Source organism: Syngnathus leptorhynchus, chromosome 1 (genome assembly GCF_054491065.1).
Source record: "Syngnathus leptorhynchus isolate UIUO chromosome 1, UIUO_Slep, whole genome shotgun sequence".
Lineage (NCBI taxonomy): Eukaryota > Metazoa > Chordata > Actinopteri > Syngnathiformes > Syngnathidae > Syngnathus > Syngnathus leptorhynchus.
The window spans coordinates 9,182,128-9,196,631 of NC_141195.1; the positions used below are offsets into that span (position 1 = coordinate 9,182,128).

At 41.8% G+C, this 14,504-nt stretch overlaps 1 protein-coding gene across 1 annotated transcript in view; it reads left to right on the top strand.

The window, feature by feature from the left end:
* Positions 1-1,704: 1,704 nt before the first annotated feature.
* Positions 1,705-14,504, top strand: part of plagl2 (pleiomorphic adenoma gene-like 2) — a 28,586-nt gene continuing 15,786 nt past the window's right edge. The window contains exon 1 of the mRNA XM_085923460.1: positions 1,705-1,930. The gene's annotated coding sequence lies outside the window, so the exon portion shown is untranslated. The remainder of the gene's footprint in view (positions 1,931-14,504) is intronic.

Genomic DNA, 14,504 nt, shown 5'->3' on the forward strand with positions numbered 1-14,504 from the left:
AATCCTGCAACAACAAAATCAGCAACCCCTCTATAAACTGAAATACAGAAATTATTTGTTCAAACACAACCTGTACATTTTAGTTAAAAAAAAAAGTGACTGGTCACTGTTTTCACCCCATTACCAGAAAAAGCAAATGTGAGAGCCAACATCAGGTACGACTGTTGCGTTTTGGGGGCGTGTCCACTAGAGAAAATAGGCCTACGGTGCCTTCAATAACAATTGGAAATATGATTTTTTATTATGATTTTTGGAAGAAAAAAAAACCATGTAATCAGCAAAACATCAAACGAATATATCGATTACTCAGACTGACTAGAAGGAATATGAAAGTGTATAACTCCACTAAATAATAAGGTTTAGCGTACAATAATATATCCATGAGAAAGTATTGCAAATCAAACGAGATTCTAAACCCTGCAGAGACTAGGTTATTCGTGTCTAATGTGTTGAAAAATACAAATGGCCATATAAAACGCAGGTGGGTGCAATTGTTCACGAAAATGCTTGGATGTCTATAATAAATGGATTTTTTTTTTTGCATATTACTTGAGGAGCCTGAAGGCATCATGGTCGATCCCCCCTACCGTCGCGCTCCCTGGCTGCACAAACATGTTCCCCCCGCGGGCTCCATGAGCCTGTGGTGGGCTTCAGGGGAGGAGGGGGTGACGAGGAAACGAGTTGATGTGCCCTGGAAGTAATTCTTTCACCCCCTCTACAACACAAGTCGCACGACCCATGCACGTACACACACTGAGGAACAACACGAATTACAGGCAAAGTGTGAAAAAGTGCGTTTACTAATTATACTACATTTACTATTCATTATATATATACAAGTCATTAAAAAGTAATGGCTTTAGGTCTGGAATTATTTATGATATAATAAATAAATATCATAAATAAAATAATTTTTTATATTATTATTATTATTATTATTATTATTATTATTATTATTTCAGAATGCTTATGTGAATGTTTTCATTCAATAATTTCAGATGTCAGCGTAATCCACTCAAATGGCAGCAATTTTATTGAATGTAATTTTGCTGCACTCTGAATTCAAGCAAAGCCTATTTGCGTTTTTTATTGGTCATTCCATTTAAGATAAAATGTAAAGTCAACGTGTAGGTGAATGATTGCATGTAAAAAAGGGTTTTAAAGTTAAAATTCAGCTTGTTACACCAGCTGCTAATTGCACATTTGAATTTGTTTCAAATGATGAAGTATACAATTATAAAATGGTACGATAACGAATATGTTATAAACTCTAAACTTAATTACTAAACTTACATATGAAAATGTGAAGTACTTCTTTTTATCTGACGCACAAGGAGTTGTTAAGAATTTGAGCACATCCTTGTCATTGGCGAGTGACAGTTGTGCAATAGTTAATGGAACGTAATTGAACATTTAGAAATTGTTGCATTTGGATTGGCTGCGTTCTGAAGTCAAATGATTTCTACAATGAATTTTAATTTAATTTTGTTTTGTCTGAAGATTTAAATCTGACAATTTATTACAAATGTATTATTTAAAAAAAAGAATGCCAAGCCAATGTACAGGTGTTTTAACCGATCAGAGCTTGGCTGCGGGTGGGTGTTAAAAAAACAACTCACAGTAATCTGGCCCCGAGTGAAAAAAAAGTTTGTGAAAGTGCCCTGACGTCACACTCCCACAATGCTTACCGCCCCCGAACTCGGCTGCAGCCCGAAGAGAGCCACACACACTCACTCCCAGGTCCCGAATATCTAAATTATTGGGAGGGAAAAAAAATCGTATAAATTATTTAAAAACAAGCAAAGAAGACATCGAGGAGCGTGCGTGGAGTTGGTGGCGTGGGTCTCTCCCACGGTGGCTTTCTATTCGGGATGGACGCTTCCCTGGGCTCCAAGTGAAAGTTGACTAATGCAGTGCTGGAAACTTTTTGGTGGGTAAACTGCTTCTTCTTTTTTTTCCTCCCCCCCTCCCCTCCTTCGCATATTGTGTTTGCACGTTGTTGTGCTCGTGTGTGTGTTTGGGACAGCTTTTTACGCAACTTTGACGGCGTCCAGCTGACGTGCACTTCGACTTGCGCGACGCTTGCCTTGTTATGGATGTGTTGGTATTACTAAATAAGCGCCATTGGCCTTTGCGTCATTTGTGGCGTACTTCTCTGTGTGTGTGCGCGAGTGTGTGTGACTAGACATTTAACAGCGCTACAAATAGTCGCTAAAAAAAAAAGTTTTGTGCACGTCACTAGGGCCCTTTTATTTTAGAGCAAGTTGTTGAGTTTCAGGCCATTTTTGGAATGTAAGGTCCCTCCGTGTGTTTTCGAGATTATGGGAGGGTGTATAAATGTTGAAAGTAGATTTTAATTGGGTCTTGCTGGTGCCCGGGAATTAAACTGCTGGTTTTCATGTAGTTTGTGGTGATGGTGCGTTCAGTTGTCACGTTGCTCATTAAGCTCGGAGATGTGTCGACCACACGTATGTAACTGCGCTCCTCGTGGCTTGTGTCATGTTTGTGGCTCCTCGGATGTTTTTGTTCCTTTGGCCTGCGCGCGCGCGCGCGCGTGCGTGTGCGCGACCGTGTTTGTATTTTCTTGAAGTAGAACAAGTGGAGGAGTGTCTAACACATTGCCAGTGGTCATTTCACACACCATTATTGTATTAGTCGTACAAGTTTATTTTTTATCATTTGCAATTGTGTGTCACTGCAACTCCGCCACTGAGATGTTGCTGGGAATATTCTGATCATTCCTCTGACAATTATTGGTGCTGTAAAATAAAATACTCATATGTTTTGTTGAATGTATGCATCTCACTCCTGTACTGTAAAATCACTGCTTAATTGGAGTTACAAGTTCCACTATTCACGAGAAACTCACCTGTTTTTTTTGTGCTTTTTCTGAAATATACTAAGTTGCCACAAGATGGCATCAAAGTCTCTTGTAAAAGCAAAGTAGTTATTGGTGTCACAAAAGTACAGTACAGCAAATGCCCCTTCATCGCCCTGTAGTCAGTAAAATCCTTGTCCCTAACACAAGGCATGTTGCATTTAAGGGACTTAAATTTAGTTTTTAATGTTTATGAACACATTTATAAAGCAATACAAACACATATAAACATGCATAATACATGAAGAAAGAAAAAAATCAATGAATCACACGAAAATATTTTACAAATTACAATGTGTACTCACAATGATGACGATGACGATGATGTCACAGCAATATCCAATTTCAAGATTGAAATCAAGGTAAAAGAGTGGCAAACTTGAAATCAACTGTCCAAAATGTTGCACTTGTATGGGCACTGCAATACATTACCCATTATCATGGTTTCAGCCCTTCTATGTTGTTGTTGTTGTCGTTGTTGTATGGCTATGAGCAGTTGCTGCTGGGTGGCTTTGTTTCTTCTTTTGTGTACCTGGGTGAGCTCCATCAATGCTGTTTTAGAACTGCAGTGCACAAAAAAATGTCCGGATGATACTCCGCTGATGTTACATTACAGCTTGGGAAATACGGAAATGACCACCAGGTGGGCAGCACGCTGTGCATTCACTGACGGAAGACAACCGTCAATCAGCGGCTAGAAAAAGAATAGCGACGCTTTGATTGGCTAAATCGGTTATGGAGAGTCTTTGCATGTTTACTGTATCTTTTTGCCCTGCTGCACTTATTTAAAAATGTAATCTAACAAATATAGAGCGTACACGAGCAATATATATGGGCAAGTTCAAACTTTTTTGCGGAGGTATCAATTACTTAAAGGGGAGTCAACACAAACATTTGATGTTGTCTGTGCCTCCACTAGTCTAAACATGGCATTCTGATTAATATTGCATTAGTGGAATATGAGTTAAGAAGCCAAATGAAGCTGGTTTTATCCATCTCAGGGGGCGGCCATTTTGATCCTTGGTGTTGACTGAAAATGACATTACAGTTGTCAGGTCTTGGGTCACAACCAACCAACCAACCAACCGCCTGTTGATCTCACGCTCCATCCCGCTCTCACTCGTGAACAAGACCCCAAGATACTTGAACTCCTCCACTTGGGGCAGGATCTCATCGGACATTCCAGCCCTTTCCGACTGAGGACCATGGACTCAGATTTGGAGGTGCTGATCCTCGACCGCATCACACTCAGCTGCGAACCGCTCCGGTGAGAGCTGGAGATCACGGCTTGAAGAAGCCAACAGCATCACGTCGTCTGCAAAAAGCAGAGATGCAATGCTGAGGTCCCCAAACCAGACACCCTCAACACTTCGGCTGCGCCTAGAAATTCCATCCATAAACGTTAGGAACAGAATTGGTGACAAAGGGCAGCCTTGGCGGAGTCCAACCCTCAGCGGGAACGAATCCGACTTACTGCTGGAAATGCGAACCAAACTCTGGCGTCGATGATACAAGGACTGAACCGCCCTTATCAGTTGGTTCGGCACCCCGTACTCCCGAAGCATCCTCCACAGAACTTCCTGAGGGACATGGCCTTTTCCAAGTCCATAAAACACATGTGGACTGGTTGAGCCATGCACCCTTGAGGATCCTGCCGAGGGTATAGAGCTGGTCCACTCACTGTTCAACGGCCAGGATGAAAACCACACTGCTCCTCCTGAATCCGAGATCCGACCTCGCGACTGACCCTCCTCTCCAGCACCCCTGAATAGACCTTACCAGGGAGACTGAGGACTGTGATTCTTCTGTAGTTGGAACACACCCTCCGGTCCCCCTTTTTAAAGAGGGGAACCACCACCCCAGTCTGTCAATCCAGAGGCACCATCCCCGGTGTCCACGCAATGCTGTAGAGGCGTGTCAGCCAGGACAACATCCAGAGCCTTTAGGAACTCCGGGCGCATCTCATCCACCCCGGGGCCTTGCCTCCGAGGAGTTTTTTTTAACTACTTCACTGACTTTGACTCCAGAGATTGGAGAGTCCACCTCAGAGTCTCCAGGCCCTGCTTCCACAATGGAAGGCATGTCGGTGGTCAATTCCATTTCACCTTAAGAAAACTGGTGAGCCATGATTGCTTGTGACCTGAGACCTGGAAACTATTATGTCATTTTTAGTCTGTCGACTACTGTCGCACGTGGCGAAATGGCCGGCCCCTGAGATGGATAAAATGGATGAATTTTCACCATTGAATTCATATTCCACAAACAATCAGAAAACAGGATTTCCCCTTTAAATCTTTTCTCTTTTTGGCTCGACCCCTTTCCTGGGAAAATAGAGGTTTACTCTTTTGCAAAGGCAGTCATAAATGGCCGTAATTTGCCTAGAGTATGTGCTCACACTTGCTCCGGCCTGTCGACAGAATGTGCAACTTGTTGTCGTTTCCATAAAGGTGCCCAATCTTTTGATGTGAAGTCGAGGGACTTAAGACAGCCATCTAATCTGCAAGCAATTCAAAGCAAGCCGCATGACTTCATAAGGTTATTGGTCGATGTCTTGCAAGGGAAAACAATAATACTCGTAGAATATGTTGACATGCTATACTTCTTTTCTATGTGAAGGTTCCCAAGCATGAGGGCCGTTAGTGTTGCTCTAACTTGCTCCACTCACGTTGAGGCCTGCAGCTACAAAATAAGGACACAGAAGTGAGTTTTTATCACAGGACAGTGCTTTTGTTGTCGTCACACCTCAAGGGTTCTTGCAGATTCTTAAAAAGGTCTGTAAGGGCATTGAATTCATGAATTTAAAAATAAGGTCTTAATTGGCAGTCAAAGGTCTTGAGCTTTCAAAAAATGTACATAACATGTAAATAACAGTTTTGTTATTTTAAATAGTAGGGCGGAAAATGATCTTTTCCATTATTTTTTAAACATTTTCTTCTTCCTATGGAATTTTTACAAGCAACAACTTCATCTGTTTTAAAATTAGGGCTGACTCAAATTGCATTGCAAATCGCCAGGAAAAAAAATAAAAGTTTTGGGTTTCAGTCAGAACAGACTATAACATATTACGTGCGTATTGTCACAGAACAATATTTGACTGGCACTCACGTCTTGGTGTGACATATGTACATGGGGAGTGCACATGCTCGCCGATGGGAATATTTTGCTTTATTGGCTGACTGTTAGTCCAGTTTCATCAGGTGTCATGGAGTCACATGCAAAGATCTTGCTCTATACCTGCCAATCATAAAATGATGCTATGACTCACATGCCCAACGACTGCTGATCTTTGCCTCCAAATGAAGCAAGTTGGAGCATTAAAGCCATCGTAAAACACAAAGACGCTCCTCAAGCAATGCGACAGTGAGCGCCCGGCCGGAGCGCTGCGGTTGCGCGATTGGACCAAATTAAGCTCCCTACGCACTGAGGTCCACTCAAATTTTGGAAAGTCCATTAGGACTTTAAAAATATTTTCTAAATTTTAGCGACCGCTCTGTCACAATAATGCGACCAGCGCGGTGCAGTTGCGCGGTCGGCGGCACGCTACGGTTGCGCGTTCGGCGGTGCGATGCAGTTGCGCGATCGAACAAAATTAAACTTCCTGCTCACTGAGGTCCTCTTAAATTTTGGAAAGTACATCAGGACTTTAAAAATATTTTCTAAATTTCAGCGACGGCTCTGTCACAATAATGCGACCACCGCGGTGCAGTTGTGCGGTCGGTGACGCGCTACAGTTGCGCGTTCGGTGACGCGCTACAGTTGCGCGTTTGGCGGTGCAGTCGCGCGATCGGACAGAAATGCGCAAAAGAAAAAAAAATGCTTAAAAAAGGCGGGGTTTTTCTTGGAACAGATTATTTTTCCCCATTATTTGTAATGGGAAAACATGATTCGGAATTCGAACGATTCACTTCTCGAACAGCCTTCTGGAACGGATTGTTTTCGAAAACCGAGGCTCCACTATATTCTGCCTTGTCCTTGTTAGGCCCAGATATTCTAGGAAGGCACGAACATGTTTTTTCATATTAAAACACAAATGTCACAAAAGCTAACCTGTGTTTACCGTTATGGTCAAATAGAAAAATATCTCCTGTAAATTTCATTTAATTTGCTTCTTGTGCTTGCCTGGCCCGTGTGGTCTCAGGCGGAACTTTACAAGCTTGTGAGTCGGCCATTTTTTGATACCTCACCCGCGTTAATGAATGGTGCATGGCAGATGTGCAAAAGCGCGTGTACTTGTGTGCATGTTTGTGTGTAAGCTGTAGCTGCTTTTGAGCTGGAGGAGGTCTTAGGTCTTTGAAAAATCCCCCTCAATTCTTTGCTCTCACTGTGTGCAGCGGCAGTGCTGCTGGTGGAGGGAGGCAACAGCAGGCTGATTTCCATGAGAAAAGAGCATCAGTTGGGTTAATGGAAAGGACAGCCCTCTGTGGGGACAAATGGCACTTAATAACCAGGGAAGAATCGGAAAAGCTGAAATCCCTTTTCTTTGTACCGCTTCACCTTCTGCAAGCCGGGATGGGCCAGGAAAGAAGAAGGGGGGGGGGGGGGGGGGGGCGGGGCAGGGGAGGTGGCCGAGGACAACGGGTTCATGCGAGAATGGATGTTTTTCTGTCACTGACGGGCTACAAGAGGATTGTTGGTGTTTGTTGTTTTCTCAAGAAGTGAAATGGAGTACGTCGCTCTTCACAAGAGCGGATGCATCCCAGCATGAGTTTGTCTGCTTGTGTTGCGAACATACTTGATTTGAGTGTTTATACGCGTGTATTCTGTGTCATGGGACAGTACGATATGTATGACCTCCACCAAGGAGTTTATGTTTGTGGCAGCTTGTTTATTTATTAGCAGCGTCGCACTAAAGCCTCATTCGTTGCTTCTGCTGAACTGTGTAGATTGCTGCGGTGGGAGGCGTACATTTTGCTGCCGATCTGAGATGGGATTGTTCAACTTTGGCAGAGAGTAATATTGAGTAGCTAATATTCACTATTAACTTGTACTTGTGCTCTTTTTATGAAATATTTTAAAATCAATTTCTAGCTCTTTGTTTCAGCGGCATTTTTTTAGATATATATCTACAACTTGTGCACCTCCTCGCATGAGGGATTCATGAAACAAGTTTAAAATGTGCGTTTGCTATATGTACATTAAATAATGGATTGGATTAGCAGATATTTGGCATTTTACACACAATCGGTTATTGGTTGTAATGTCATAATTTGCCAATCGATCACTGATTAATAACAAATACACAATGCAATGGGTTTCGCACTTTTTTTTTTTTTGACGAAATTGCTCATCAATTTTTACTCAAATCATTAAAACCACTCACGCATAAGTTTTATAACAGCAAAACATTATGTGACTAAATTTAGGTGTCAGACCAAACAAGAAGGCATTACTTGTTGCATCATCACTAAACTTGGGATTTTTTTTGTTTTGACTAGTCACTTTCAGTCAGAACTCACCAAAGCCAGATTACTGTGGGACATTGCGTGTTGTGATCATTTGATGAAACATGACCGCGGCAGTCAGTCTTGGGTGTTAAACTTCACACTGTCCAGCCACACTAACCCTTCCACACTTGTTACGCCACTCATACTACAGTGGAACACATTGTCACGCACCACTCTCTTATGTTGGGACAGTCGAGCTCCTCAGCCTGAGGTTACCAAGCAAATAGTATTTAGTGAGTGCTGGTGGCAAATTTGAGTGCACAAATGATCAAATGCACATTGTTTACAGAACTCTGTCTAGTAACAAGTACATGGAGCGATATTAATTAGTAATGTGACTAATCAATTGTGTTCAAATTAATTTCGGTTGCGATGCCTGTGGTGAATCACATGGACTATTTGCTTATTTAGTGGATTAGTCAATCCTTAAAAACAGCTGGGTTAAAAATGGACTGACCAAGGAAGTTGGGTCCAATTTTTAACCGTAATTGCATTATTTTTATTTAACCCAGCCATTTTAAAGGTCCATTGGAGGGAAAATACAGAAGTTTTCTGAAATAAAGGCAACTATAGCCAAGCCTCCATTTTTCTGCGCTTCAATTCTACGTGACCTTCTGTCTAGCGCAGTTTGGTCATGCCCCCCCCCCCATTTTTTTGTCGCATTTTAAATGAACGATTTCCTTGTGAAAAGACAAGAGGCAGTTTCTACTTTTGACTACCCAACGTGTTCCTGAATAACATGGCGCTGCAAAACTCCCGTCAACCTGTTGTCCATCTCTCTTAAAGGATCCACAGCAATAACATAAATGTTGCACAATGGAGCAAACCCACTCAAAGTAAGCAAAGCCCGGGTAACGACCCAACAAAAACTACTTTGTGAATTATACCGTATTAATCTTTAGCCAGAACAATGATGTTATTCCCCAAATGCAAACACATGCAATTTAGTACGTAATTCCCATCTGATATTTCCCGATACACATATGCATGGCTCTGAATTTGTCTTCCCTTCTAAGACTTTCTAAATAACGGGCTTTCGGGTTAACACGATTCCCAAATTCTACACCCCAAAGTCCGCAAAAAAATTAGGCTTAGCTGTATTTCCTTAGTAAAATGCACAAGTCAATAATGCATCCTCACATTGCTTCAACACTGCACAGATGTTTTTTTTTTTTGGTGCATCATACACTCTGCCTGACCCTGCAGTATGCCAGTCAGAAATAGTAAGAGGATGCTCAATGGATACTGCCACTTTTCTTTGTGGCTCTGTTTCTACGAAGAGCCAGGCAGCTGTGGCTTTTCAGAACCTACATCCATCCATCAAGCAGCACCCTTGGTTTACTCCAATCTACATACCTCCGGATGTTCAGACATTACTCAGGCCTATGTGGCTGCTATTGAGGGGTGGGGGTGCAAGGCTTATACAGGGGTGGGGTGCAAATCCCCCCCACCCCCCCATGTGCTTTCTTCAAAGAACTTACCTGCAGTGTTTGGGAATTGTACATATGATTCGGAACTTGTCCCTTTCGTTGTTACACAATGCATGTTAGCGTTTGTTTACTAACACACAGGACTACAAACATGCACATAAATACCTGTCGGGGGTTAATCCTGGATAAAGGCAATGTTTTTTTTATTGTCCCTATGGCATAAATAGAACAGCACATCTCAGAATTAAGTCAAGTCAAATTTATTTATAATGCCCGTAATTACAAAAACATCTCAAACATTTAGCTTGAGTCTTTCTTTGCAAACCAAAAGAAAATAGATAGATGGATGGATTTTCTGATTCCAATCACTTTTTGTGATCACACGCCTAAAGTTAGCTCTGAAGATTAGCATTATCACCCTTTGCCAGGGGTCAGGTCACCTTGACAAGTCATAGCACCACTAATGATCCATGAGAAGTCATGAACATCTTTAGTTCATTTTTTCCACATATTTAAAGTCAATCCATCCTGTGCTTCTGTGTTTGGTCCTTCATGCATCCCTCTCTTCCTAGGTTAAGTTTACACCCCTGAGGCCATTTCCGCTAGGCTGTCTGCAGCACATTTATTAATAGGCTGCCCGCTCTAAGTGCAGCACTACTTTAGGCCCTAAAGTTTAAAGAGGTTAGGACAGGTTTGTGCTTCATCTTAAATTCAGACTAACCTGGGAAAGGAGGAAGGGCTATTTGTATGAGTTAGTCGAGAGTGGAAATGAAAGCAGCTAAAAAACATTTTTTTTAAACGAGTGACACGATTGCAAGCTATTTTTAAAGAAGCCTTGTTTACAATGACTATACATTTTCTTTATTAGTTGTGACTTCTATGTTTAATCATCAATAATCACCTCCGTGTGGTATGTCTATATTTATTATACTTCCACTTGGTGACCAAGATGCACACACTACAAGGAACAACACAAGAGAAGTTATGATGCACATATTGCACAAATGCTTTACAATCTATTATTAAATATCTTACCACTATACGTTTAAAAAAAATACTGCAGAGGGATATTTTACTTTTCAAAACTCGTTTTGATAATTACTATTGGTATAAACTTGTAAGTCAGACACCTCTGCAGTTGTTTCAAATTAGATTGACATATACAAGAACATTTCAGAAATGGAGTTACATTGTGTTGTTTACGTGTTCTTTTTTTTTTTTTTTTTCTCAGAAATACAATATATACTCACATTTGACCAGCAACTTATAATATGTGAAAACCAATCCAATCTGGTGAGTGTGGTAGGCGCACATGTATGACTCAAACATCTGGACTTTGTCTTGGTTTTAACATGTGATTCAACACACAGTTATGTGGCTGCACTCTACGGTAGTGCAGATGCTGAGTTCTGATTCAGCTAGGTTGGTATGAAAGTTGATACATAGACGGATGAACACATGACTCACACACATGTACACACACTCACACACATGGTTGGGTCCAGTGACTGCTGTCCTGCAGAATGCGAGCGAGCTGTGTAGAAATATGAGGGGAGCAGAATGTAGCCTCCATGTCTGATGACACATCCCCTCTTCCTTCCTCTAAAGTCATTTTTATGAAGGTCTTGGCCACCCCACCCTGCTCACCATCCTGCACCCAATAAATTAAAGAATACAACTTCTTCCAATGACTAAGATTTGTGGACTATTTCCACACCCTTTGGGAATGCAGCCATTGAATATTTTTCTTAAACAATTGCGACACCAGTAGTCCAGGTCAAGGAACATCCTTATTTAATGTCCTCTTAATTTCTCATAGTGAAAAGATAAAAAAAGAAAGAGGAAGTGTTGTGTTTTCATTAGCTTTTACAGATTTGAGCAAATATGCACGAAGGCGCCACATGAACAGCAGACAGCAAAATTAGATCATCATTACCATGACAACCAACTATCTTTAGTATTCCAGCCAAACTGTAAACTGTTATGTTAAGACAGTAGTGGTGCACGCTGCTTGAGTCTGACAATGGCGGGTGCTAAATGTTTTCTTCCTTCCAATAGTGCTGTTATTCCTTGTGTAAAAGTTTAAAGGAGGTTTTTGCACTTGACCTGCCTCTAATGTGTTTTTTTTCCATAGAAATTTAGACTGAGCTCCGCAAGCACAAAATGAAGTTTGAAGTGATGGAATTGGAATTGGTAGAGGAAAAAAAAAAAACATCTTACTGGAGTTACATGCAAAATGAACAAATGAATTGATTTCACAGGTAACAAATGTTTAAGCCTTGCTGGATGTCTCTGAGCGCTTGGATGTGTTAACATCATGTACTTGTTCCTCTAAGGTGTTTATGGACAAGGCCTGCGTTTTGATCACTTTTGCCTCCTTTCTCAAGCATACTTCTATGTCTCATTACTTCCTTCAAGAGGGCTCCTCTGTGCCATTCTTCTTCCCCAGCTTTACCCCCCCCCCCTCCGTAGCCATTACCAAATTTAACCCCTCTCCCACTCCACACATTCCACCAGCTTTGTAAACATACACGTGGTACCAAACATGTACAGAACTTCCTCCTCGCTCCTACTCGTCCTTCACATCTCTGCATCCATTCTCCGTTCCTCTTCCTCCCTCCCTCCCATTCGGCGCTCATCGAGCAACAAGTTGGGGAAGAGAAAGTGGGCCGACAACGGCGAGTCCCCTTCGCGGCGTCCCCTCCGAGGCCAGTGTGAAGTTTTCAGTTTGATTGAAGGCCTCTTTTCTGTGGTGTGCGCTGTGAAAGCTGTCCTAATTGAATGATAAAGTGGACCGAGATGGAGTGCAGTGAATAGGCAACAATGGCCAGCCTGTGTGTGGTAGAGGGATTCTGGTTCAGATCCAGCCTCTGCCTCTCAGCTCCGAGAGGGGGCCTATTATAACGCTCTCTGCTGGACTCGGTCACGTGACACCTTCTCCCTCAAGCTCCACTCCCCACACACCCCTCTCCCAAAGCCCATGCGAGTCCAGCCCAACTCGTCACATCACGGGCTCACTCGACGGGCCGCTCGGGTCGGCCGGGTTGTTCCGCGTTTTTCGGCCCTGGCTATTGGACCGTGCATTTGCTTCTGGGCCTGTACGTATCTATTAAAAATTCTACAGATTCATGGGGGCGGGTGGGGTGGTGCCATCCGTTAATTTTTTGAGTTACGGAGTAAATTAAAGTATGGAGAGAAAAAATACACAATAATATGAGATCATAATAATTATAGAAATAGGAATGTATTATACTAGTTTTATTTCAGATTTTAGTGTTGAACAGTATATTTGAGACTTTATGAAAATGATAAGATTAGATTAGATTAAATAGGATTTGTCCCATATGGGGAAATTCCACATTTACATTACAGCATGTGTTTGTGCAAGTGTTGTGTTATTTGTGCATTAGCAGTTAACACATTTATTAGACCTTCTTCTTGATGATGATGATGATGATGATGATGATAGAACTTTATTCATCCAACAGCAGGAACATTTACTTGTCACAGCAGCGTACAAGAGTGCAAGAATACAAGTGCCAAATCTAAAAAAGGATAAATAACAAACAAGGACAAAGACAAGTGCCACTAGTAGGGCTCGAGACGAAACACAATTTTATCATGTTGTAGAGTCTGACAGCAGTGGGAATGAAGGACCTGCGGAATCTTTCCTTCCTACACCGTGGGTGTAATAGTCTGCTGCTTCTTCTTGCCTTTCGGCTTAACCTCATTCACATTCAGGCAGGATTCCCCACAGTAAATCATCTACTATCTCTACCTGTCCTCTGTAGCTCCTATTCTTAACTGCTGCTATCTACAAGTCTTTCCTCACCATAAATTTCTTTGGTCTTCCTCTTTGGCGCTCCTTTTCAAGTATCTTTCCGCAGATATGTATACTGCTCCTCCTCTGTAATTGTCCAAATGATCTCAATCTGGCCAATAATAGATAGAATAGAATAAAAGGAACAAGCAGAATGAAGCGCAATGCAAAGGAGTAAAAGTAGCAATTATTTAAAAAAAAATACTCAACAGTACAAAAATATGTTACATTACATTGATACACTTGCTCTCTCTTCTGACACTGGTGGCCCTGGGGTGGTATGATTGTCGATGCACAGCCACATGCGCATGCAACATAGATGTGTAATGCAATTACTGTAGCGCAACTGTTTCTTATTCGTAAGAAGTGTCATCTTGCATAACGTCAATAAATACAACACCACAACTAGAAAAGTCCACTGCATACTTGGGAATGCACTGGTATTGAAGACCTCAGTGTACATACACACACACACACACATATGCACTTGCACATGCACACATGCAATTTGCAAGATATTATTTGCATTTTGTGTCTCATATCAAACTCATCAAAAAGCAAGCTCGCAAATGGATGTTCATGTGCCACCTTTACACGGGATGTAGACAGAAGCATCGCTACTTGAAGATAGTGATGACAAAAAGAGAATAAAAATGTGAGAAAAAAAATACATCAAATAGTCAAATATGGGAGCAACATTCATCATAACTCTCCAGATCGCTGAGACACACAAACCTTTGGTCCGCCGTGTATATTTTTATACTACAAAATTGGCTTCCCTCTGCTGTCTAATTTTTTGACGGCATGCATTGCACCACACTAAAGGGCCTTGATATTCTGAGAGCAGAGAGTTTGAAACGGATGCTGGACAATCTGTAAACTATTTGAGACCATCTTGAAACCTAAAGCTTTCTTAGAGAGTCGAACAGCAC